The sequence below is a fragment of the Pristiophorus japonicus genome, chromosome 21 (assembly GCF_044704955.1).
Source record: "Pristiophorus japonicus isolate sPriJap1 chromosome 21, sPriJap1.hap1, whole genome shotgun sequence".
Classification (NCBI taxonomy): Eukaryota; Metazoa; Chordata; class Chondrichthyes; family Pristiophoridae; genus Pristiophorus; species Pristiophorus japonicus.
In genome coordinates, this window is record NC_091997.1 from 5,356,826 (window position 1) to 5,379,854 (window position 23,029).

The 23,029-nt window shown below is 43.5% G+C and overlaps 1 protein-coding gene across 1 annotated transcript in view; it reads right to left on the reverse strand.

The window, feature by feature from the left end:
• znf385c (zinc finger protein 385C) overlaps window positions 1–6,187 on the reverse strand; it is a 545,533-nt gene extending 539,346 nt beyond the window's left edge. Inside the window, exon 1 of the mRNA XM_070863987.1 lies at window positions 6,167–6,187. The gene's annotated coding sequence lies outside the window, so the exon portion shown is untranslated. The remainder of the gene's footprint in view (window positions 1–6,166) is intronic.
• Between the last annotated feature and the right edge of the window lie 16,842 nt (window positions 6,188–23,029).

The window sequence follows — 23,029 nt, forward strand, 5'->3', positions numbered from 1 at the left end:
GAATATGATGTTGAGATAGAGGATCAGCCATGATCATATTGAATGGCGGTGCAGACTCGAAGGGCCTACTACTGCTTCTATTTTCTATGTTTCTATGTTTTATAAAGTATTCATTGTGCTTATGCATCATTCTGCCTCTACTACAGATTCTCACATGTACAGGGCAGTTGATAGTTCCTGTGCTATACAGATAGGCTGTTGACCTTATGTAGATTATAATCAAAAACCTAATAAGCAAACACTCAATATGCAGCTGAGATTTTCAGAACTTCACATACTCTGTCCAGGAAACAATTATTAGCTATAGTCCTACTGATTAAAGATATTTTGATTTTTTTTCCCCCCAAACTGGAGTAGATTAAACTCACCAGTAAAAAGTCTCATCGGGGCATTAGATGAATGAAAGAGCAAACTGTTTCACATTGAATCTGGGCCAGATCTCAAGAGGTAAAAATGCATTTCTTTCCTTCAGCTCAAAGGCAGCATCAAAAGTTGATTCACTGATGAAGGTGAACCTATCAGTGCTCACATTTGGCGCAGATCATTTAAATTCAGTTACACCTGGATTTGTTCTCATCTCTGTACATCATTAAAGTCACATCATCAGGATTTACTCCAGAGTAATAACTCATTTGATCTGTTACTACTGTTTTGGCTTTGGTATAAATACAAATTGAATGATACCTAAATAGTAAAATAGAAACATAGAAACATAGAAACATAGAAAATAGGTGCAGGAGTAGGCCATTCGACCCTTCTAGCCTGCACCGCCATTCAATGAGTTCATGGCTGAACATTCAACTTCAGTACCCCATTCCTGCTTTCTCGCCATACCCCTTGATCCCCCTAGCAGTAAGGACCTCATCTAACTCCTTTTTGAATATATTTAGTGAATTGGCCTCAACAACTTTCTGTGGTAGAGAATTCCACAGGTTCACCACTCTCTGGGTGAAGAAGTTCCTCCGCATCTCGGTCCTAAATGGCTTACCCCTTATCCTTAGACTGTGACCCCTGGTTCTGGACTTCCCCAACATTGGGAACATTCTTCCTGCATCTAACCTGTCTAACCCCGTCAGAATTTTATATGTTTCTATGAGGTCCCCTCTCATTCTTCTGAACTCCAGTGAATACAAGCCCAGTTTATCCAGTCTTTCTTGATAGGTCAGTCCCGCCATCCCGGGAATCAGTCTGGTGAACCTTCGCTGCACTCCCTCAATAGCAAGAATGTCCTTCCTCAGGTTAGGAGACCAAAACTGTACACAATACTCCAGGTGTGGCCTCACCAATGCCCTGTACAACTGTAGCAACACCTCCCTGCCCCTGTACTCAAATCCCCTTGCTATGAAGGCCAACATGCCATTTGCTTTCTTAACCGCCTGCTGCACCTGCATGCCAACCTTCAATGACTGATGTACCATGACACCCAGGTCTCTTTGCACCTCCCCTTTTCCTAATCTGTCACCATTCAGATAATAGTCTGTCTCTCTGTTTTTACCACCAAAGTGGATAACCTCACATTTATCCACATTATACTTCATCTGCCATGCATTTGCCCACTCACCTAACCTATCCAAGTCGCTCTGCAGCCTCACAGCATCCTCCTCGCAGCTCACACTGCCATCCAACTTAGTGTCATCCGCAAATTTGGAGATACTACATTTAATCCCCTCATCTAAATCATTAATGTACAGTGTAAACAGCTGGGGCCCCAGCACAGAACCTTGCGGTACCCCACTAGTCACTGCCTGCCATTCTGAAAAGTACCCATTTACTCCTACTCTTTGCTTCCTGTCTGACAACCAGTTCTCAATCCATGTCAGTACACTACCCCCAATCCCATGTGCTCTAACTTTGCACATCAATCTCTTGTGTGGGACCTTGTCGAACGCCTTCTGAAAGTCCAAATATACCACATCAACTGGTTCTCCCTTATCCACTCTACTGGAAACATCCTCAAAAAATTCCAGAAGATTTGTCAAGCATGATTTCCCTTTCACAAATCCATGCTGACTTGGACCTATCATGTCACCTCTTTCCAAATGCACTGCTATGACATCCTTAATAATTGATTCCATCATTTTACCCACTACCGATGTCAGGCTGACCGGTCTATAATTCCCTGTTTTCTCTCTCCCTCCTTTTTTAAAAAGTGGGGTTACATTGGCTACCCTCCACTCCATAGGAACTGATCCAGAGTCAATGGAATGTTGGAAAATGACTGTCAACGCATCCACTATTTCCAAGGCCACCTCCTTAAGTACTCTGGGATGCAGTCCATCAGGCCCTGGGGATTTATCGGCCTTCAATCCCATCAATTTCCCCAACACAATTTCCCGGCTAATAAGGATTTCCCTCAGTTCCTCCTCCTTACTAGACCCCCCGACCCCTTTTATAACCGGAAGGTTGTTCGTGTCCTCCTTCGTGAATACCGAACCAAAGTACTTGTTCAATTGGTCCGCCATTTCTTTGTTCCCCGTTATGACTTCCCCTGATTCTGACTGCAGGGGACCTACATTTGTCTTTACTAACCTTTTTCTCTTTACATATCTATATGTAGACTGGAGTCTAATTTGAACAGGCCTAAAGATCCAAGCAAAAAAAAGACACCGGTGCTATGATGTGACTTCACCATACTCAAGACTTCCTGGGTATCATAGCCATTTAAACTATGCAAACAGAAAAAACATTTACTTTATGGAACAAAGCTATAAATAATAACTATGTAGTCTATGGTAAGTTTAGGTTTAGGCAGCTGCCTGAGTTGAACAGGATACCTTACAAAAACCCCAGTTCCTCCACCCCAATAACTGAACATGTGATTATTGCTCTCCTACACATTTCATATACAGGCGACAATCGGAATTAAACAACTATTTGTTTCACCAGGAACAACTATGCAATGGGAAATAAACATTTCCACTGTAAAAATTCTTGTGACAATATGGTTAGAGTGTCAGCTTTGTCTCAGTAGTGGCACTTGCACCTCTGTCAGAAGATCATGGATTCAATAATATACAGGAACTGTACCACTTGGTAAAACTGCACAGCATTCTCAAACTGCTACCAACTATCCACAAGGAAAGAGAAGATGCTTGCTTGAGCAACACAGTATTCAATAACTTGCTTTATATATCCAGGTACAGCGTACTGAGGACTGAATAATGTAGGTGACATCAGCAGTGACACTTTCGAATGACCCACAGGCACATGTTAGAACTGATGTGACTTTCGCAGCCACTGCAGTGCTGTGTCTGTGGATGAGTTTGGCTGCAGAACACTTTGCAGAATGTGGCACAACTCAGACACAGCGTCTCTTGTGAACCTGTGCAAGCACTGCTCCTGTGACAGATGATAGTATATGCACCTTGGTCTGTAAGTACAGTAGCACCAAATGGCTGCAGAGTGCCTTTTATGGAGCCTCGCCTGCCTGGCATTCTTAATTTGGCCCTTCCTCCAAAAAACTACAAACACAGGGGATTCCCATGAGGAAACCCCCTGCAGTTCTATTAATGAAATTGCAACAAAAATGGCACTGGCCCAACAGTTGACTCAAGGGTATCGGAACAGCATAATGACTAAAAACAAAAGACAATAATAAAGGTTAATAAATGACATGTAAATTCTCCTTGCAGCCTTTAGGCAGGACCCTTTAAAAGCACTTCTGTCAATACTCAGATCGTAGTAACCCTAGATGTCTATTTGATATGAAAAGATTGATGAAAATAACCCAGCAAGAATAACAGGAAATTGCCTGAACGACGTTAATACATTGTAGAGGCCTCACTTCTATACGAAACGTTCAAACTTGTGGGTAATAACAATGCCAGAATAAAATACTGGCAGGAATATGCATGGAACTATGGCCCTAAGTTTCCACATGATAAAAAACGGGCGCCCCTCCGAGCTGGGCGCCCGTTGTTTTTCGCGCCGAAAACGGCGCCGGAAAAAAAAACGCGCGATTCTGGAGCGCCCTGCAGCTCCATGTCTGCTTGGCGCGGAGCCCAGGGGGGCGGAGCCTACCACTCGCGCCGATTTTGTAAGTGGGAGGGGGCGGGTACCATTTAAATTAGTTTTTTTCCTGCCGGCAACCCTGCGCGTGCACGTTGGAGCGTTCGCGCACGCGCAGTGTGAAGGAAACATTGGCACTCGGCCATTTTTGTCGTTCTTTGTAGCTGTTTAATTTTTGAACATTTTTTAATAAAAGCACATTGCCATCAGCACATCAGCACTGAGGCTTCCTGCAGCAGTGAGAAGGCTGCAGGAAACCTCAGAAAGTTGAGGCAGCCGTTTCCCGACGGCCTCCCGCCCCCCTGCCGTCGGGGAATGGCTGCTCAACTTGTGAGGCTTCCTGCAGCCTTCTCACTATCTCCTTCCCCCCCCGCCCACCGTCTGGAACGGCTTCCTCCCCCCCCCCCCCCCCCCCCCCCCCGCTGCGATCGGTCAGTCGGGCCCGCACTCCCTCCCTCCCCCCCCCACCCCCCCGGCGGGAACGGCTGCCTCAACTTGTGAGGCTTCCTGCACCATTCTCCCTGGCTGAAGCACTTTCACACAGGTAGGAAGATGGTTTATTTAATCTTTTCTTTGCTTATAAATTTTTATTCAGGTTGGATTTATTTGTATAATATTTGTATAATTATAAATAAGGATTTATTATAGAATTTAATGACTTCCCTTCCCCCCCCCACCTCGTTCTGGACGCCTAATTTGTAACTTGTGCCTGATTTTTTAATGTGTCGACAAGGTTTTTTCAGTTCTACAAAAATCTTCACTTGCTCCATTCTAAGTTAGTTTGGAGTACGTTTTCACTGTGGAAACTTTGAAATCAGGCGTCAGTGGCCGGACACGCCCCCTTTTGAAGAAAAAATTCTGTTCCAAAATGAAACTGTTCTAACTGACTAGAACTGCAGAAAAAAAAATGTGGAGAATTGCGATTTCTAAGATAGTCCGTTCTCCACCAGTTGCTCCTAAAAATCAGGCGCAAATCATGTGGAAACTTGGGCCCTATAAGTGGGTTGAGAAGTGGTGCCATCAAATATTACGCAATAATATTTGTTAATGTCTCTTTTTTTGGTTTTGTTTCCAGGGACTATTGAATGTAACATTCAGGGACCTAAATACAAGTGTATAGCATTCATAATCACACAAGAACACATCCGAAACAAAACGTAATTATGTGATAGGAATAACGGTGAGGTTATCAGCGGTCCGGAATCTGGAAGTTGCTGTCTGATTTGTCCTGATCCTCCACAAGCTTTACTACTCCGGTACTTCACCGATAAATACATGAAAGGCATGAAGTTGCAGTACTCTCCCACTAGTTACCCACTAAACACGCCAGAAAAAGTTACAGCTGGTACATTCAGATGTATGTGCATTTTTAATGGCATGATAAGTCTTAATTACATAGGCTTTACAAGTGTGGAGTCTTATTCTTTCAGAATGTAATTACTCTGTATTGTTGGAGATTAAAAAAAAAATTACTGCATCTTTCTGTCCCTTTTATTTCTCTATCTTTTAATTCTTAATCCCATCTTTCTTTCCCTCTCTTTATTTTGCTTTCTGTACATGATTTTACATACAATAAAATATTCTAATTTATACTTCCTGGTTTAGATGCTGAGCGAGAATTCTGCAATCTGTTTGGTTGAAGACACACGCTGTTGCTTTCCCTGCTCACACATGCCATAGATGCCTGTAGATAGTGCGGCACTGAGAAGACTCTCTAAATACCGCAGGTTGCCGCTCAAAAGCCCACAAAAAGTCTGTGGACAGCTGCAGGCATAATAAACGGCAAGTGTCGTTCCTTCACCACTGACCGCAAAATCCAGGCCATTATATGAGGCAAGTAAAAATGATTTTACCTGAATGCTGTTTCTCTTCAAAACTGGCAAAATAATTCATTTTCTTTCATCCTTCCCAAACAAGTGGCATTAGAAGCATTTTATTTTTTTAGCACAATCATACAAGGAAAAATTTAATACCCTACTCTTAAGAATAATTAAGCTATTCTGTCAAGACATTCTCTCAAGCTACAACTGAGATTCATAAATTAAAATAGCAAATAAGCAGTTGTTCTATGGATCCCACAAACAATGTTGCTATCTTTACAAAATATTCTGATTCCAAGAATTCAAATGAAAATAAAACACAAAGAAATCAGACTTACCATTTGAATTCTGTTTCCAAATGCAGCTGGCACTTTTAAAACAACGGTTGCCACTGAAAATCGACATCAGCCCCACCAGCCAATAAACTCAATGAAAGAGCTGCCCCATCATTCATAATGGCTGTCTGCACAAATCACAAATGAAAGTAAAATTCTGACAATCCTGCCAAAATGCCCACAGCTCGAAACCTCTGCCACAAACTATATCACTGCTACTTGAACTCATCTGTCAATCACTCAATCTGAACTTTTCAAAACTGCCGCACAACGAAACCAAATCAATAAAGCATTCCTAAAGTGTTCATGCTGCATAAAAGTCCCAAATTGCCTTCATCATTGCTTCCCTCTATTTTCTTCTTTATCTTCTTAATAGAAAATAGGGACATTCTGTAAGCCCAAAGCGAAGCCACACTCACAGGGTATGGCTACAATATCATGGCCTAAGTTATAGTTTGAGAACCGGATTACCGGTGTAGAGATGAAGGATGTCTGTGTTGGAGAATGGAACACTTTTGCATCTTTGGAGTGTTAGCAGCAAGTATTCACTGGCGAGGTATAGGATAGGCCAAAGTACAATAGGATTCTCTTTTATCTTTCGCATTCAAGTATCTAATTTCCGAGTGGAAAATAGCATCCTACTATATCTGTGCAATATTTTTTCTTTTCTCCTATCAGCCATCTTTGTGGATTCCCTGAGTAAAAATGACATTTTAGTGCTGAATTGTGAATAATTTTGCACTCTGGACTCACTGGACTTCTCAAACTCATTTCAGTTAAGTTTATTACATCTGGCAGAGATATGAAACATTGAGCTGAATTTCAAGCACAAGTCCCAGAATTGGAAGCACAACATGCTAAATCACTGTAGAGCCAAAGATAATGTTTGTCTTCAGTCATTCTTAATGAAAGCTATATGGACTTTATATCATAGAAATGTCAAAAGTTATCCATAGGTCATCAAAATATTATGCCAATATCTATTAAGTTCACTAATGAATAATTTGTAGCTCTGTCCCATAATTACAGTACTGTATTTTCTATCCTTACTTGCAATGTAAGGTAGAAACAATGTGAACCCACAGTAAGAAGGAGGAAGTAAACTGAAGCAACTCCAAAAGCTTGTGCTAAACACTATTCTTTAGAGACAGGCAAAGAGCCCCTGGTTGAGATAGTTGCTACAGTTCAATCTAATCCGATCTAATTTAATTGAATCCAAGGCACGTTAGAAATCAACCACAACAGCTTGTATTTATATAGTGCCTTTAACATAGTAAAACATCACGAGGCGCTTCACGGGATTATTATCAGATAGAAAATTGACACCGAGCCACAAAAGAAATGAGAGCAGATGACCAAAAGCTTGGTCAAAGAGTTAGGTTGTAAGCAGCTTCGACTGCTCGAGCTCCGCGTTTTGGAGTTGGAGCAGCAGGTGGAGTCAATACGACACATCCGCGAGGCTGAGAATTACGTGGCTAGCACGTTTCAGGAGATGGTCACCCCGCAGCTTAAAGGTGTGCAGGTAGAGGGGAAGTGGGTGACCACCAGACATAGTAACTGTGCTAGGCAGGTAGCGCAGGAGTCCCCCCGTGAGTCCATCTCACTTTCAAACCGATATTCACTTCTGAGTATCGGTAAGGACGATGGTGCCTCTGGGGAGTGCAGCCAGAGCCAATTCCGAGGCACCCCGGGTGGCTCAGCTACAGAGGGGGAGGGACAAAGAACACAATGGCCCTAGTGATAGGGGAGTCTATAGTTAGGGGAACAGACAGGCGTTTCTGCGGCCGTAGACGTGACTCCCGAATGGTTGTGTGCCCCCCTGATGCCAGGGTCAAGGATGTCAAGAGCAGACGCAGGGCATCCTGTGGTGGGGGGAGGGTAAACTGCTAGAGGTCGTGGTCCATATTGGGACCAATGACACAGGTAAAATGAGGGATGAGGTGCTACAGGAAGAATTCAGGGAGCTAGGAAGAAAATTAAAGGGTAGGATCTCAAAGGTAGTAATCTCCAGGTGCCACCAGATAATGAGTATTAGAATAGAATGATAGAGAGGATGAACACATGGCTGGTGTCGGAGGGAGGCTTTAAATTCTTGAGGCGTTGGGATCGCTTCTGGGGGGGAGATGGGACCTGTACAAACCGGACGGGTTGCACCTCAACAGCCCCGGGACCAATAGGGGAGTTTTGCTAGTGCTGTTGGGGGAGAGTTTAAGCTAGCTTGGCATGGGGATGGGAACCTGAGAATTAATTCAAAAGGGAAGGAAGTAAAGCAGAAATTGGATAGCAAGAATCTAGAAAGTGAATCTGTAAGACAGAGGAAACAGGGCTTAGTATGTGGTAAGCAAGGAGATCTTCCTATGTTGAATGGTATATACTTTAATGCAAGGAGCATGGCGAATAAGGCGGATGAGCGAAGAGCACAGGTAGACACTATAGGAGTATGACATTATAGCCATTACAGAAACATGGCTGAAAGAGGGGCAGGTTTGGCAGATCAATATTCCTGGCTACAGGATTTTTTTCACAAGCTAGAGAAGGGGGTAAAAAGCGGGGGGGGGGCATTGTGGTACTGATTAAATAAACTATTACAGTGGTGAGGAGGGATGATATGTTAGAGGGATCATCAAATGAGGCCATATAGGTCGAATTGAAAAATAAAAAAGGGGCGATCACACTGCTGGGCGTGTATTATAGACCCCCAAACAGTGGGCGGGAGATAGAGGAGCAAATATGTCGGCAAATTGTTGTGAAGTCTAAAAACCTGAGAAGTAATAGTAGGGGATTTTAACTATCCAAATATTGATTGAGACAAATATTAAGGGTATGGAGGGTGCGGAATTCTTGAAATGCATTCAACAGAACTTTTATAGTCAGTATGTAGCAAGCCCAACTTGAGAGGGGGCGGTCTTGGATTTAGTTTTGGGGAATGAAGCTGGGCAGGTGGAAGGAGTATTAGTGGGAGAGCACTTGGCTGCCCATGACCATAATCAGTCAGATTCAAGTTGGTTATGAATAAGGACAAGAATAGGCCTGGAATTAAAGTTGCGAATTGGGGAAAAGCTAATTTTGCTAAGTTAAGGAGCGATTTGGCCATAGTGGACTGGAAACAGTTAGTTGTGGGTAAATCAATGTTGGAACAGTGGGAGGCATTCAAGGAGGAGATCCGGAAGGCTCAGGCCAAACATGTGCCCTTAAAGAAAAAAACTGGGAAAAATAATTCTAGAGCCCCTGGATGTCTAGGGACTTATAGCGGAGGATTAAGAAAAAAAGGGACAGTTATGTCATATACCAACAGCTAAATACTTTAGAATCTTTAGAGGAATATAGAAAGTTAAGAGACAAAATTAAAAAGGATATTAGGAATGCTAAGAGAGAGCACGAGAAATTCTTGGCCAGTAAAATTAAGGAAAACCCCAAGATGTTCTATAAATATATTAAGAATAAGAGGGTAACTAAAGAAAGGGTAGGGTCTATTAGAGACCATGAGGGTAATCTTTGTGTGGAGGCGGAAGATGTTGGGAGGGTTCTTAACGAACACTTTGCATCTGTTTTCACAAAGGAAAGGGGTAATGCAGATACTGCTTTCGAGGAGGAGTGTGATATTCTGGATGAAATAAATATAGTGAGAGAGGAAGTATTAAGGGGTTTAGCAGTTTTTAAAGTAGATAAGTCCCCAGGCCTGGATGAAATGCATCCCAAGCTGTTGAGCAAAGTAAAAGAGGAAATAGCAGAGGCCTTGACCATCATTTTCCAGTCCTCTTTGGATCTGGGCATGTGTTGGAGGATTGGAGGACTGCTAATGTAGTACCCTTGTTTAAGAAGGGAAAAAGGGATAGGCCGAGTAATTACAGGCCTGTCAGCCCAACTCAGTGGTGTGAAAATTATTGGAAAAAATCCTGAAAGACAGGATAAACCTGCATTTGGAAAGGCAAGGATTAATTAGGGACAGTCAGCACCGATTTGTTAAGGGAAGATCGTGTTTGACTAACCAGATTGAATTTTTTGAGGAGGTCACCAAGAGGATCGCTGAGGGTAGTGCGTACAATGTAGTATATATGGACTTTACCAAGGCTTTTGATAAAGTCCCACATGGTAGACTGGTCATGAAGGTTAAAGCCCATGGGATACAGGGCAAAGTGGCAAGTTGGATCCAAAATTGGCCTGGAAGCAGGAAGCAAAGGGTAATGATTAATGGATGTTTTTGTGACTGGAAGAATGTTTTCAGTGGGGTTCTGCAGGGCTCAGTTCTGGGTCTCTTGCTTTTTGTGGTATGTATCAACGATTTAGATTTGAATATAAGGAGTATGATTAAGAAGTTTGCAGACGACACTAAAATTGGCTGTGTGGTTGATAATGAAGAGGAATGTCATGGGCTGCAGGAGGATATCAATCTACTGGTCAGGTGGGCAGAGCAGTGGCAACTGGAATTTAATTCAACGAAGTGTGAGATGATGCACTCTGGGAGGGCTAATAAGGAAAGAGTATACATATTAAGCGGTAGGCCATTAAATAGTGTAGATGAACAAAAAGACCTTGGAGTGGTTGTCCACAGATCCCTGAAAGTAGCAGGCCAGGTGGATAAGGTGGTTAAGAAGGCATACGGAATGCTTGCCTTTATTGGCCGAGGCATAGATTATAAGAGCAGGGAGATTATGCTTAAATTGTACAATACTTTGGTCAGGCCACAGCTGGAGTACTACGTGCAGTTCTGGTCGCCAAATTATAGGAAGGATGTGATTGCACTAGAGAGGGTGCAGAGGAGATTTACTCGGATGCTGCCTGGAATGGAGAATCTTAGTTATGAGGACAGATTGGATAGGCTGGGTTTGTTCTCATTGGAACAGAGGAGGTTGAGAGGAGACTTCATCGAGGTGTACAAAATATTGAGGGGCCTAGACATAGTGGATAGTAAGGGTCTATTTCCACTAGTGGAGGGGTCTATTACGAGGGGGCATAGTTTTAAGGTGGTTGGTGGAAGGTTTAGAGGGGATTTGAGGGGGGGGCTTCTTTACGCAGAGGGTTGTGGGGATCTGGAACTCGCTGTCTGGTAGAGTGGTGGATGCAGAAACCCTCACCACTTTTAAGAGATGGTTGGATGGGCACTTAGAGTGCAGTAACCTGCAGGGTTACGGACCTAGAGCTGGTAATTGGGATTAGACTGGATGACCTTTTGTTGGACGGCGCATATATAATGGTAAGTACTGCAGGGAATAGAATATGGCCAGGGTGATCTCCTGGACTAGTGTCGATCGCCTGGATGGGTCGGAGAGGAATTTTGCCAGATTTTTTTCTCCCTCCCTAAATTGGCCTGGGTTTTTATCTGGTTTTTGCCTCTCCCAGGAGATCACATGGCTCTGGTTGGGGTGGAGTGTAGAATGTTTTCAGTATAAGAGATGTTGCAGTTATGTGAGGCAGACTGGTTGGGCTGGGTGCTCTTTGCCTTTCCGCCATTGTTCATAGGTTTATATATAACCTTTAGGGCTGCTGACCAAGGGCTGTGCGGCTCTTTTCGGCCGGCGTGGACACGATGGACCGAAATGGTCTCCTTCTCTGCTGTAAATTTCCATGTTTCTATGTTTGTATGTTAACGGAGGAAAGAGAGGTAGGAGAGGTTTAGGTAAGGAATTCCAGGGCTTGGGGCCTAGGCAACAGAAGGCGCGGTTGCCGATGGTTGAGTGATTATAATCAGGGATGCTCAAGAGGGCAGAATTTGAGGAGCGCAGATATCTCGGAGGGTTGTGGAGCTTAAGGAGATCACAGAGATAGGGAGGGGTGAGGCTATGGAAGGATTTGAAAACAAGGATGAGAATTTTGAAATCGAGGCATTGCTTAACCGGGAGCTAATGTAGGTCAGCGAGTGCAGGGCTGATGGGTGAGCGGGACTTGGTTCGAGTATGGACATGGGCAGCCAAGTTTTGGATGACCTCAAGTTTACGCAGGGTAGAATGTGGGAGGCCAGCCAGGAGTGCGTTGGAATAGTCACTTAAAAATCACTTAAAAACACAGTAAAATTCAACAGTACAAATTAAAACTTGCATGACCTTTTGTCTGCGAGAGTGAGAAAGAGGCTGAATGAGAGAGAATGTATGCTCATCGATATGTGTATTTCGTTCAGACTTTGCACTTCGTACAGAATAAATGTATATCCTTTCTTAGAATCTTTACCAGAATTAGCATTAGGTTTGTATACTTTCATTAACAACATTTAATCACTGTTTTAAATATTGAGAATTAACATAAAATCATTTTTGAGCAATGCTCACTTTTGGCTGACCTCCATTAACACTACAAGATTCAGATTATCTTGAAATTCTGGCCTAGATTACGCTCATTCCTTCTTTTCATCGCACGAGCTGGAAATGTGTTTTTTTCTTCTTCTGGCCTTAAGCTGGACTTCATTTGCTGGATATATTAACTATCCATTTAAAGCATTGTTGTCCAATACAGTAGCCACATGTGGCTAATTGAGAATCCAGATGTGGCTAATTGCATTTCCGATTAGTAAAAAAAAATGAGTAATAGGCACCAGCATGTGATCCAAATACTTATATTCGCATGATGTATCATGTGTACTTTAACCATTATGTGCGTTTGTTGGTAAAATGTTACGATGAAAAGCAGAGTGTGGGAGTGTTTTTTGATCATTGTGAGTGCTTTACATCCTTGGTTACAGAACAGTGATCAATGTTTGTTAATATACATATGTGAAATACATTTATCTGTTATCATGTGAGTGTATAAGAACATAACGTAAGAAATAGGATCAGGAAAAGGCCATATGGCCCCTCGAGCCTGCTTCACCATTCAATAAGATCATGGCTGATCTGATCATGGATTCACTCCACATCCCCGCCCGCTCCCCGGAAGCCCTTATCCCCTTATCGTTTAAGAAACTGTCTATTTCTGTCTTAAATTTATTCAATGTCCTAGCTTCAGCAGCTCTCTGAGGCAGCGAACTCCACAGATTTACAACCCTCTGAGAGAAGAAATTTCTCCTCATCTGTTTTAAATGGGCGGCCCCTTATTCTAAGATCATGCCCTCTAGTTCTAGTCTCCCCATTAGTGGAAACATCCTCTCTGCATCCACCTTGTCAAGCTCCCTCATAATCTTATACGTTTCGATAAGATCACCTCTCATTCTTTTGAATTCCAATGAGTAGAGGCCCAACCTATTCAAACTTTCCTCATAACCCCCTCATCTCTGGAATCAACCTAGTGAACCTTTTCTGAATTGCCTCCAAAGCAAGTATATCTTTTCGTAAATATGGAAACCAAAACTGCACACAGTATTCCAGATGTGGCCTCACCAATACCCTGTATAGCTGTAGCAAGACTTCCCTGCTTTTATACTCCATCCCCTTTGCAATAAAGCCAAGATACCATTGGCCTTCCTGATCACTTGCTGTACCTGCATACTATCCTTTTGTGTTTCATGCACAAGTACCCCCAGGTCCCGCTGTACTGCAGCACTTTGCAATCTTTCTTCATTTAAATAATAACTTGCTCTTTGATTTTTTTCTGCCAAAGTGCATGACCTCACACTTTGCGACATTATACTCCAACTGCCAAATTTTTGCCTACTCACTTAGCCTGTCTATGTATGGTCTTTTCTACTAAAAATGCATCTGACTAAAATGGTGTGAATTTCTATTGGACAACACTTTGGCTATTTTCTCCTGAAACCATAATCACATTTCTATTAAATATGGTTCCTCAACCTCTTTCTGACTTCATGTTGCTGATGTATCAAAGACATTGCTCTTTTTGAGGAAAAAAACACATTAAACTTTAATGCGTTTTCATAATACATTCACGCAGTCAGCTGTTTTGAATCAACTTCACCAGTCTTAACTTCTGTTCATTTTGGCTCCAACAAATAAAACTTCAAAACATCTTTAGGGCCATTTTTCAAGTGGCCAGAAGCAGTCCCTTTAGGGACCACTGTTTAGGCCGCTCAACGTCAAGACACATGGGGTGGAACATGTGCAGTGCCACCCATATGTTGCTTGAAATTGCAATCGAGGACCTAGCTACGTCATAGGACTTTGATTTTCATAGTAAAGATCCACTGCCTTATACAGATGGACACTCCAGCAGCCCATGAGATGACCCCTTAAAATGGCAGTGAAAGGTGTTATGTTCAGAATAACTCCACAAGACTGTATTTTAAGCTCAAACCATTGTGACCTTGGTCTCTTTAATGTAACTCCAAAGTGAGGATGCAACCTGGTAGACTGCCTTTTATACCTGCTTGCCCAGTGTGCACAGGTGACCCTTAGGTCGCCCACAAGTGTGCCTCCTGGTGGCAGGTCTTACACATTGGTGAGGTTTGCATACATAACAAAAGGATTGTTGGTGTTAACGGAACTGTAAGTGTACAAAACCACATTTTAAGAATGTTATCACATTGTTAACTGGGATTTTGGCGAGTTAAAATTGTCCCCATTGTCTGAGCACGTGGGGCGGAATAATCACTTGAATGAGGCACTAGCATGAGTCACTGCCTGTGGGAGAAAAAGGGAGAGGGGGATAAAATTGTTTTTCTTCCCTACTTTAGGTGCCATATGTGCCATAAACTATTATCCAACCGAGAGGGTGAACAGGTGACATGCTCCCATGTGTTTGCCAATAATGTTCTTTAAGAACTTACACAAAAAGTATTCCAGCTAACTTGTTCTCAAATGTTATTTCTTCTTTTGGGGAAACATCCTTTACTCTGCTGTCTGTCTTCCCCCAATTGCCTCGCTGACATGGAGGGAATCATGATTGTTTTGAATTACATGACACAATCACATTACATAGAAATTACAACACAGAAACAGACCTTTTGGTCCAACCAGCCCATGTTGGTGTTTATTCTCCACACAAGGTGTAGTTCTAATCCCATTTCTCCACCCTATTTCTCTATCTAATTAAACCCTCCTCCTTCAGTCACCATCTATCTAACCTGTTGTTAAATGCTGGCATGATCTTTGCTTCAGTGTGTCGGCCGTGGCTCAGTGGGTAGCACCCTTGTCTCTGCGTCAGAACGTTATGGGTTGAGGTCCCATTCCAGGGACTTGAGCATATAAATCTGGGCTGACACTCCAGTGCAGTGCTGAGAGACCGCTGCACTGATGGAGGTGGCATCCTTCAGATGAGACATTAAACCGAGGTCCTGTCTGCCCTCTCAGGTGGACATAAAAGATACTATGGCAATTTTTCGAAGACGAGCAGGAGAGTTATCCCTGGTGCCCTGGCCAATATTTATCCCTCAATCAACATCACAAAAACAGATTATCAGGTCATTATCACGTTGCTGTTGCTGGGAGCTTGCTGGAAGCAAATTGGCTGCTGCTTTTCCCACATTACAACAGTGACTACACTCTAAAAGTACTTCATTGGCTGTAAAACATTTTGAGACGTCCGGTGGTCGTGAAAGGTGCTATATAAATGTACGTCTTTCTTTCAATCATTGTGTATTCCAAAGCTTCATAGCCCTCTGTGTAACAATAATTCTCCTCCTCTCTGTTCTGAGTGCTTTGCAGTCAATCTATGTATTAAACCTATATTAGCTTGTAACTTTGATCAGCCTCAGGTATAGTCGGATTGAAAAGCAAACCGTCTACATGTTTTCCACCATCTAACAAAACAAAAATGATAGCAGTTTCTAAATTAGTCTGACTCTCACAGCATTCCCATCCCAAAGCAAACTAATTGGTACAATCCAACATCCAACCGTGCAGCCTAAATTACACAGCACCCTGCCACTCCAACTGCTACATCACACGACTCAAAAAGTTGAGTGTAATGTATTTGCTTCATGGGTTGTTTGCTTAAGAATTCATAGTAACATATTGCTATTAAGAACTAGTTGGTTTATTAGCAAAGGTTTAACAATCACACTGCAAGCGGATGATGCCTGCGTCTGTGCACACAGAGGCTCAACTCCAGGACAGAGTCGACGTATTTACTGAGGCATACGAAAACATGGGCCTTATGCTAAACATCAGTAAGACAAAGATCCTCCACCAACCTGTCCTCGCTGCACAGCACTGCATCCCAGTCACCAAGATCCACGGCACGGCACTGGACAACGTGGACCACTTTCCATATCTCGGGAGCCTCCTATCAACAAGAGCAGGCATTGACGACGAGATCCAACACTGCCTCCAGTGCACCAGTGCAGCCTTCGGCCGCCTGAGGAAAAGAGTGTTTGAAGGCCAGGCCTTCAAAATTGTCACCAAGCTCACAGTCTACAGGGCCATAATAATATCCACCCTCCTGTATGACTCAGAGACGTGGACCATGTACAGTAGACACCTCAAGTTGCTGGAGAAATACCACCAACGATGTTTCCGCAAGATCCTACAAATCCCCTGGGAGGACAGACGCACCAACATTAGCGTCCTCGACCAGGCTAACATCCCCAGCATTGAAGCACTGACCACACTTGATCAGCTCCATTGGGCAGGCCACATAGTTCGCATGCCACACTTAATAAAAATGTGGAACACGGACTCCTCTAGACCGCAGAAATTACAGGCGGCCTGGGAGCCCGTGAACCGATCTTAAAACTTATTGCACGCGACTGCTCCGTGCAACACTCTCCAGACCAAGTCTCCAATAAATAGAGGGAGGACTCCCGCATAGAGTGCACTCCATTGGGGATCCTCGCTTCCTCTGGACGGCAAGAGGGTGCGCTATGCCGTGTCCAGATAGCAGACGAGGATGGCAACGTGGAGTGTGTGCAAGAGCAGCCCGTACAGGAAACCCCTCCGCGCAGAATTGAAAGACAAGGAGGGGATTTCCCGGAGGAGGTTCAAGTTGTGAGGCACCGGCTCCCGAGGGAGGTTTCAGGGCTTGGTGCTGATGAGGAATTCCGCGCGGACGGGATCTCCTAAAGTGCTTGAGCCTCCTCGACACACCTAACGGAATCAGGGTTGAGTGCTGTTTTTAGCGACTTCAACAGCTCTACAACTATTTTGTTGTAATCTGTTAAAACATAAATCGTTAACTCAAATGCCCCCTGATTAAAGGGGCACTAAAACAGAAACTTTCAAACAATTGCCCCCTTGTTTTTTTGAGAGCACCAACACAAAGATTATACAAGTGCCCCCGGCTAAAAAGGGGGTGGGGGGGGGGGCACTGAAACCGACACAATAAACAAATTCAATTTTGGACATTAAATCAAATTATAAACTTGGTTGCCGGGGGTGATGATGCACTCCAGTCCCTCCGGCGCCCACCTCTCACGGAAGGCCGCGAGCGTACCGCGTGCTCCATCTCCAGGGACACCCTGGCTCAGATGTAACTGTGGAAGAGAGGCAGGCAGTCGGGCTGAACGACCCCTCAACCACCCTGGACCGGTCAATGGCTCTCTTGACCATGCCCAGGAGCATGCCTATGAGGATGCCTTCCCACCTGCCTGCACCCCTCCGCACAGGTCGCCCAATGACCAGGAATGTGGGACGGAAGTGCAACCAGAATTTGAGGAGTAGCCCCTGCAAATATTGGACGAGGGGCTGCAACCTCGCACATTCAATAAAAAAGTGGAGCAAGGACTCTTCCAGACCGCAGAAATTGCAGACGGCCTGGGAGCCAGTGAACTGACTTATAAACTTATTGCATGGGACTGCTCCGTGCAACACCCTCCAGGCCAAGTCCCCAATAAATAGAGGGAGAACTCCCGCGTAAAGTGCACTCCATTCGGGACCCCCACCTCCTCCGGACGGCAAGATGGTGCGCCATGGTGTGTCCGGACGGCAGACGAGGATGGCAACATGGAGTGTGTGCAAGAGCAGTCCGTACAGGAATCCCCTCCGTGCAGAACTGAAAGGTACAGAGGGGATTTCCCGGAGGAGGCTCAGGTTGTGAGGCGCCGGCTCCCAAGGGAGGTTTCAGGGTTTGGCGCCGATGAGGAATTCCGCCCGGACGGGATCTCCTGACATGCTTGAGCCTCCTCGGCACACCTAACGGAGTCAGGGCCAGTGCTGTTTTTAGCGATTTCAACAGCTTACAAGTATTTTTGTTGTAATCTGTTGAAACATAAATCGTTAACTCAAATGCCCTCTGAATAAAGTGGGGGGGGGGGGGGGGCACTAAAACAGAAACTGTCAAACAAGTACCCCCTTGTTTTTTTTTGTTGTTTTTTTTCTGAGTGTACCAACACACAAATTATACAAGTGCCCCCTGGCTAAAAGGAGTGGGGGACACTAAAACCGACACAATAAACAAATTACATTTTGGACATTAAATCAAATCAAAATTTGGTTGCCGGGGGTGATGATGCACTCCAGTCCCTCCGACGCCCACCTCTCACGGAAGGCCGCGAGCGTAGCGGTGGACACCGTGTACTCCATCTCCAGGTACACCCTGGCTTGGATGTAACCGCGTAAGAGAGGCAGGCAGTCGGGCTGAACGACCCCCTCGACCGCCCGCTGCCTGGACCAGCTGATGGCCCCCTCGGTCGTGCCCAGGAGCAGTCCTACGAGGAGGCCCTCGGACCTACCCACTCCCCTCCGAACAGGGTGCCCAAAGATCAGGAGTGTGGGACTGAAGTGCAACCAGAATTGAGGAGCAGCCCCTTCAAATAATGGAATAGGGGCTGCAACCTCGCACATTCCATAAAGACGTGGAACACGGACTCCTCCAGACCGCAGAAATTGCAGGCGGCCTGGGAGCCCGTGAACCGACTTAAAAATTTATTGCACGGGACTGCCCCGTGCACCACCCTCCAGTCAACAGCTCTCAAATCTTTGAGCGTACTCACAGGTACATACATTACATCTAGCTTTACTGACTAGCAGTCTACACCTAACAAGACTGACACAGAGACCCCACCTTAGCCTGATTCATGTAGGGTCCCTCTCCAAAAACTCCAATTAGCTTGAATGATACAGAACTTAACCCCACTTGTTGAATTGAAATGTATTCCTTTCCGTTAAAGTATTCTAATGCAATGTGACAACAGGGAATAATGACGTTTATGTCTTGAAGGCACATGAAATATTTATGTCATAGGCCATGGTATTTGCAACACAATTTAAACAAATCCAATAAAAAGGCATTCACACAGACACAAACACGTTTTTAGTTTTTAATGAATATAAATGTAGAAAAATCCAAGCTCCCATTAAAACAATGATCAGCTGTAAAAGAATTATAAACCACTTTATTTGACTAAAGACTGAAATTAGATTTATTGCAAGATGTTTGACAACATTAAATCGGTTAACTACTAGGTGTTAATTAAATCCCTATTTAAAATCATAACAACAGCTATTTGTAGGTCCCATATGAATAGAAATGTAAACTCTGATGTAAATGACTATTTTTATGGTCAGAGGTAAGAGCTAAACAGTGCTGCAAAATTAAATGGCATTTCGCAGCCAGTTAGATACAAACGTGATCCATCTAAACTGTTCAACCATAGGATTCTGAAGCATCTTAATCACTCAGCATTTACTCCCATCATATAGAATTCCTGATTCTCGTAGGGCAATTGGATGCATAAACACGAAATGAGGATCAAATATTTAATAGTTCTCTAAGCAGTCATTGCAAAACACACCAATCACTGTACGCCTAACGCACAGTTGATCTTTCTTACACTAACAACCTGCAAGAAGAAAATGTTTGCAAAGTTAATAGATTCAGCTATAGCAGGAGTATATCAATGAATTACAGTACATATACTATCAAAATAAAATTATAATTTCATAAGTAGTCTCTATAAATCTTGATCTAAACAATACATTTATTCCTTAGCAAACTAGTGCCGTATTCACCAATGTTTATACCATATATATGGGTTTACCAGCAGTGTTTTGCAGGTCCCAGCAGTCACTGGCTAGAACTATAATTTTAACCGTTTCAGTATATGTGCCAATCCCATCCACCGCTTTATATTTATTCAGTTGCCTTCTGGCCACTCAACTCTTTTCAATGTTTCTCTGTCTTTCTCATGGTCTGTCCCTCACCACAGTGTTTCTTTCTCCTGGCTCTCTTTCCTCCGCAATGTTTTCCATTTCAGTTTTTTCTCCTACAAGCTCCCTGATGTGAACTGAGACACACATGGTAGCCTCGGGAAACTGAGCAAAGAACGAGAGAACCATGGGAGTTTACAAGATGGAAGAGGGTAATTGGTCATCATGTTCATGCCAGGTTTTTGCTTGAGCAATACAAAACTAATCAGTCCTGCTCTCTCCTTATAGCCCTATTTCTCCATCCATTTTTGAATATGAATCCACTGTTCCCTTCAAAGACGCAATGGCTTTTGCCTCATCTATTCCTTGTGGCAAAACACTCCATGCTACGACCTATAAAGAGCCACAACATCACTGGCATCAAAATGATCATCATTCCCCATCTGTGCTGCACAGAGGAATCTAAATAAAATCAGCATTAAACTTAATACATTTTACAAAACACAAACAACGGGGCAGAGAAAGTATTTATTCTATGTTATGCTTAATCATTCCCAACATCCTGTAATTTATGCTGATTTTAGGAAGTCCCTGAATGCCCTTGTACACAAGTTCCTGATGCACTCTAATTCACAAAACAATAGTTAGTATTAAAGGTCTCACAAATAGCATTAGTATACTCACAGGGATTCATAAAAATAGATATAGTTGAAGGCCCAGCAATTATAGTAATTTAAGGACACACATCAGGGGTGTTCAGTACAGTTGATTCAGTATTAATTCATTAGGTGGATGTCAACAAATAATGCATAAATAGTGGAATCACAGGTGCTCTTGGATTGGAGCCAATGGGTCTCTCGTATATTTATTGTTCATAAGAACATACGAAATAGGAGCAGGAGCAGGCCATTTGGCCCCTTGAGCCTGTTCCGCCATTCGATAAGATCATGGCGGATCTGATCATGGGCTCAGCTCCACTTCCCTGTCCGCTCCCCATAACCCTTTACTCCCTTATCGCTCAAAAACCTGTCAATCTCCACCTTAAATATATTCAATGACCCAGCCTCCACAGCTCTCATACAAGGAGTACAAACAGAAATCTTGTAAAGCACCTTGTGCATTCTCAGAATGACCCGAAATGCCTCACAGGCAATGAATTAACCTAGAAATGTAATCACAGTTGTAGGCAAACGCACCAGCAATTTTCACACAGCAAGATCTCAAAAAGCAACAAATGAGGTAAGCACAACATAATATGTGTTGCCTAAGGGATAAATATTGGTCAAGGCACAAGAAGCATGTCATGCTCTTCTTCAAATAGTGCTATGGGATCTTACAGATCCATTTGAACAAACGGACAGTATCTTAGTTTCACCTTTCTTCTGAAAGATGGTGACTGGGAATCTCTTCTTCAGGGTATAGTTAAAGCCAGGAAAAAATTTCCACCCATCCCTAACTCATTTCCCTCGGTCAAGGCTCATCAGAAATGCACAGCAGGCTCCCAGCGGGATTCCTGTCAGCAAGAGGGAACATGCTGGTGTGAAGAATAGAATGTTGATGTGAATACAGATACAAAATCAGAAAACCCAGAGAGGGAACTTAAAAGGACCCAAGTTCCCAAAGATGATGTCCCACTAAAGAGCTTGGCTGAGACTGAGACCTTCAGCAGATGTGTTATGGGGCCGGTCTACGAGGCCCTCCCTTGCCATGGGGGCACGGCAGGGCTGTTATTGCCACCAACCATCACTTTCCACTTGGCAACCGCAGGACAAGGGGGAAATCTGCCAGGTCCCATTCCAACAACCATTTCAATGTGACAGGCGGTGACGGACAGGCTAGCGGTGGTCTCGGCTGGGGTGGGGCAGGGAAATACAGGTCGGCTAGTGAGGCGGCGCTAAGCTGCATTAGATCTCCGCCACGACCCCAACCAATTTCAGGTGGGATCGCTGAGGAGAATGCTGGCTGGTGCCTCTACCAGAACGCACTGAAGCATCAGTTGAGGTTACGTGCCAACGTCCTGGAGTGTAGCTGAAATTACAACTTTTTGATTCAAAGACAAGAGTGCTATCACTGAGGCAAACAATGAATGTTACAGCTGAGAGGTCAGAAAACAGAAATATAATGAGAATCACTGCAGATTAAAACAATGTGGCAGATGGTGATGTAATGATGTCATAGAAAATGTGGTGTCATCTAAAGGCAGTTCAATTATTGGTTGTGTAATTGTTGTCATGGTTTTGAATATGCAGTCATTCAATTTAAGTCTGTTTATTGGTGGCATTTTGTTCACGAAGGGAACATTTTCTGAGGCACACGGTTCAACGAGGAACAAGTGTTACATTTTAAATATTCAGTATATACAGTCGTGTCCATATAAGGAACAAAAATATTTCTGCAAAAACTATTGCTGATGGTGTTACTTTATAGGCAAAAGAATGCAACCTATGGTGTAAATTATACTATTCTGTGCTTAAATTAATATCTATGAATCAAAAAATCCATCGGTGGCTTTCTATTTCCACATGCACAGATGGTGCCCGTCAGTGTGCCAAGGGATGAGTGAATAAAGCTATTACCAAATCGTCTTTACTTCGGACTGGTAGCATAGACAGATTGCACACCACCATATTGTCACAGTGCCCAGTGCTTCATGCATTTTACTTTTATCCGTCTATACATGTAAAACCTCTAAGATTACACCAACTGTGCTGGATAGATACTGTCTTGATCACATTTTATTGATAGTATATAATTATACTTGCATTTATATAGCACCTTGTACATTGAAACATCTCAAAGTGCAACATACAATGAATTAATTTTGGATATGCAGCAACTGATTGTATGTATGCAAAAATAGCAGCCATTCTGTGCTAACGCGAGGTGAATGACCAGCCTGTTTTTAGCAGGTTTAGTTTGCAGTGTAACTATTTTACTGCACTTTTTTTGACAGACCTGC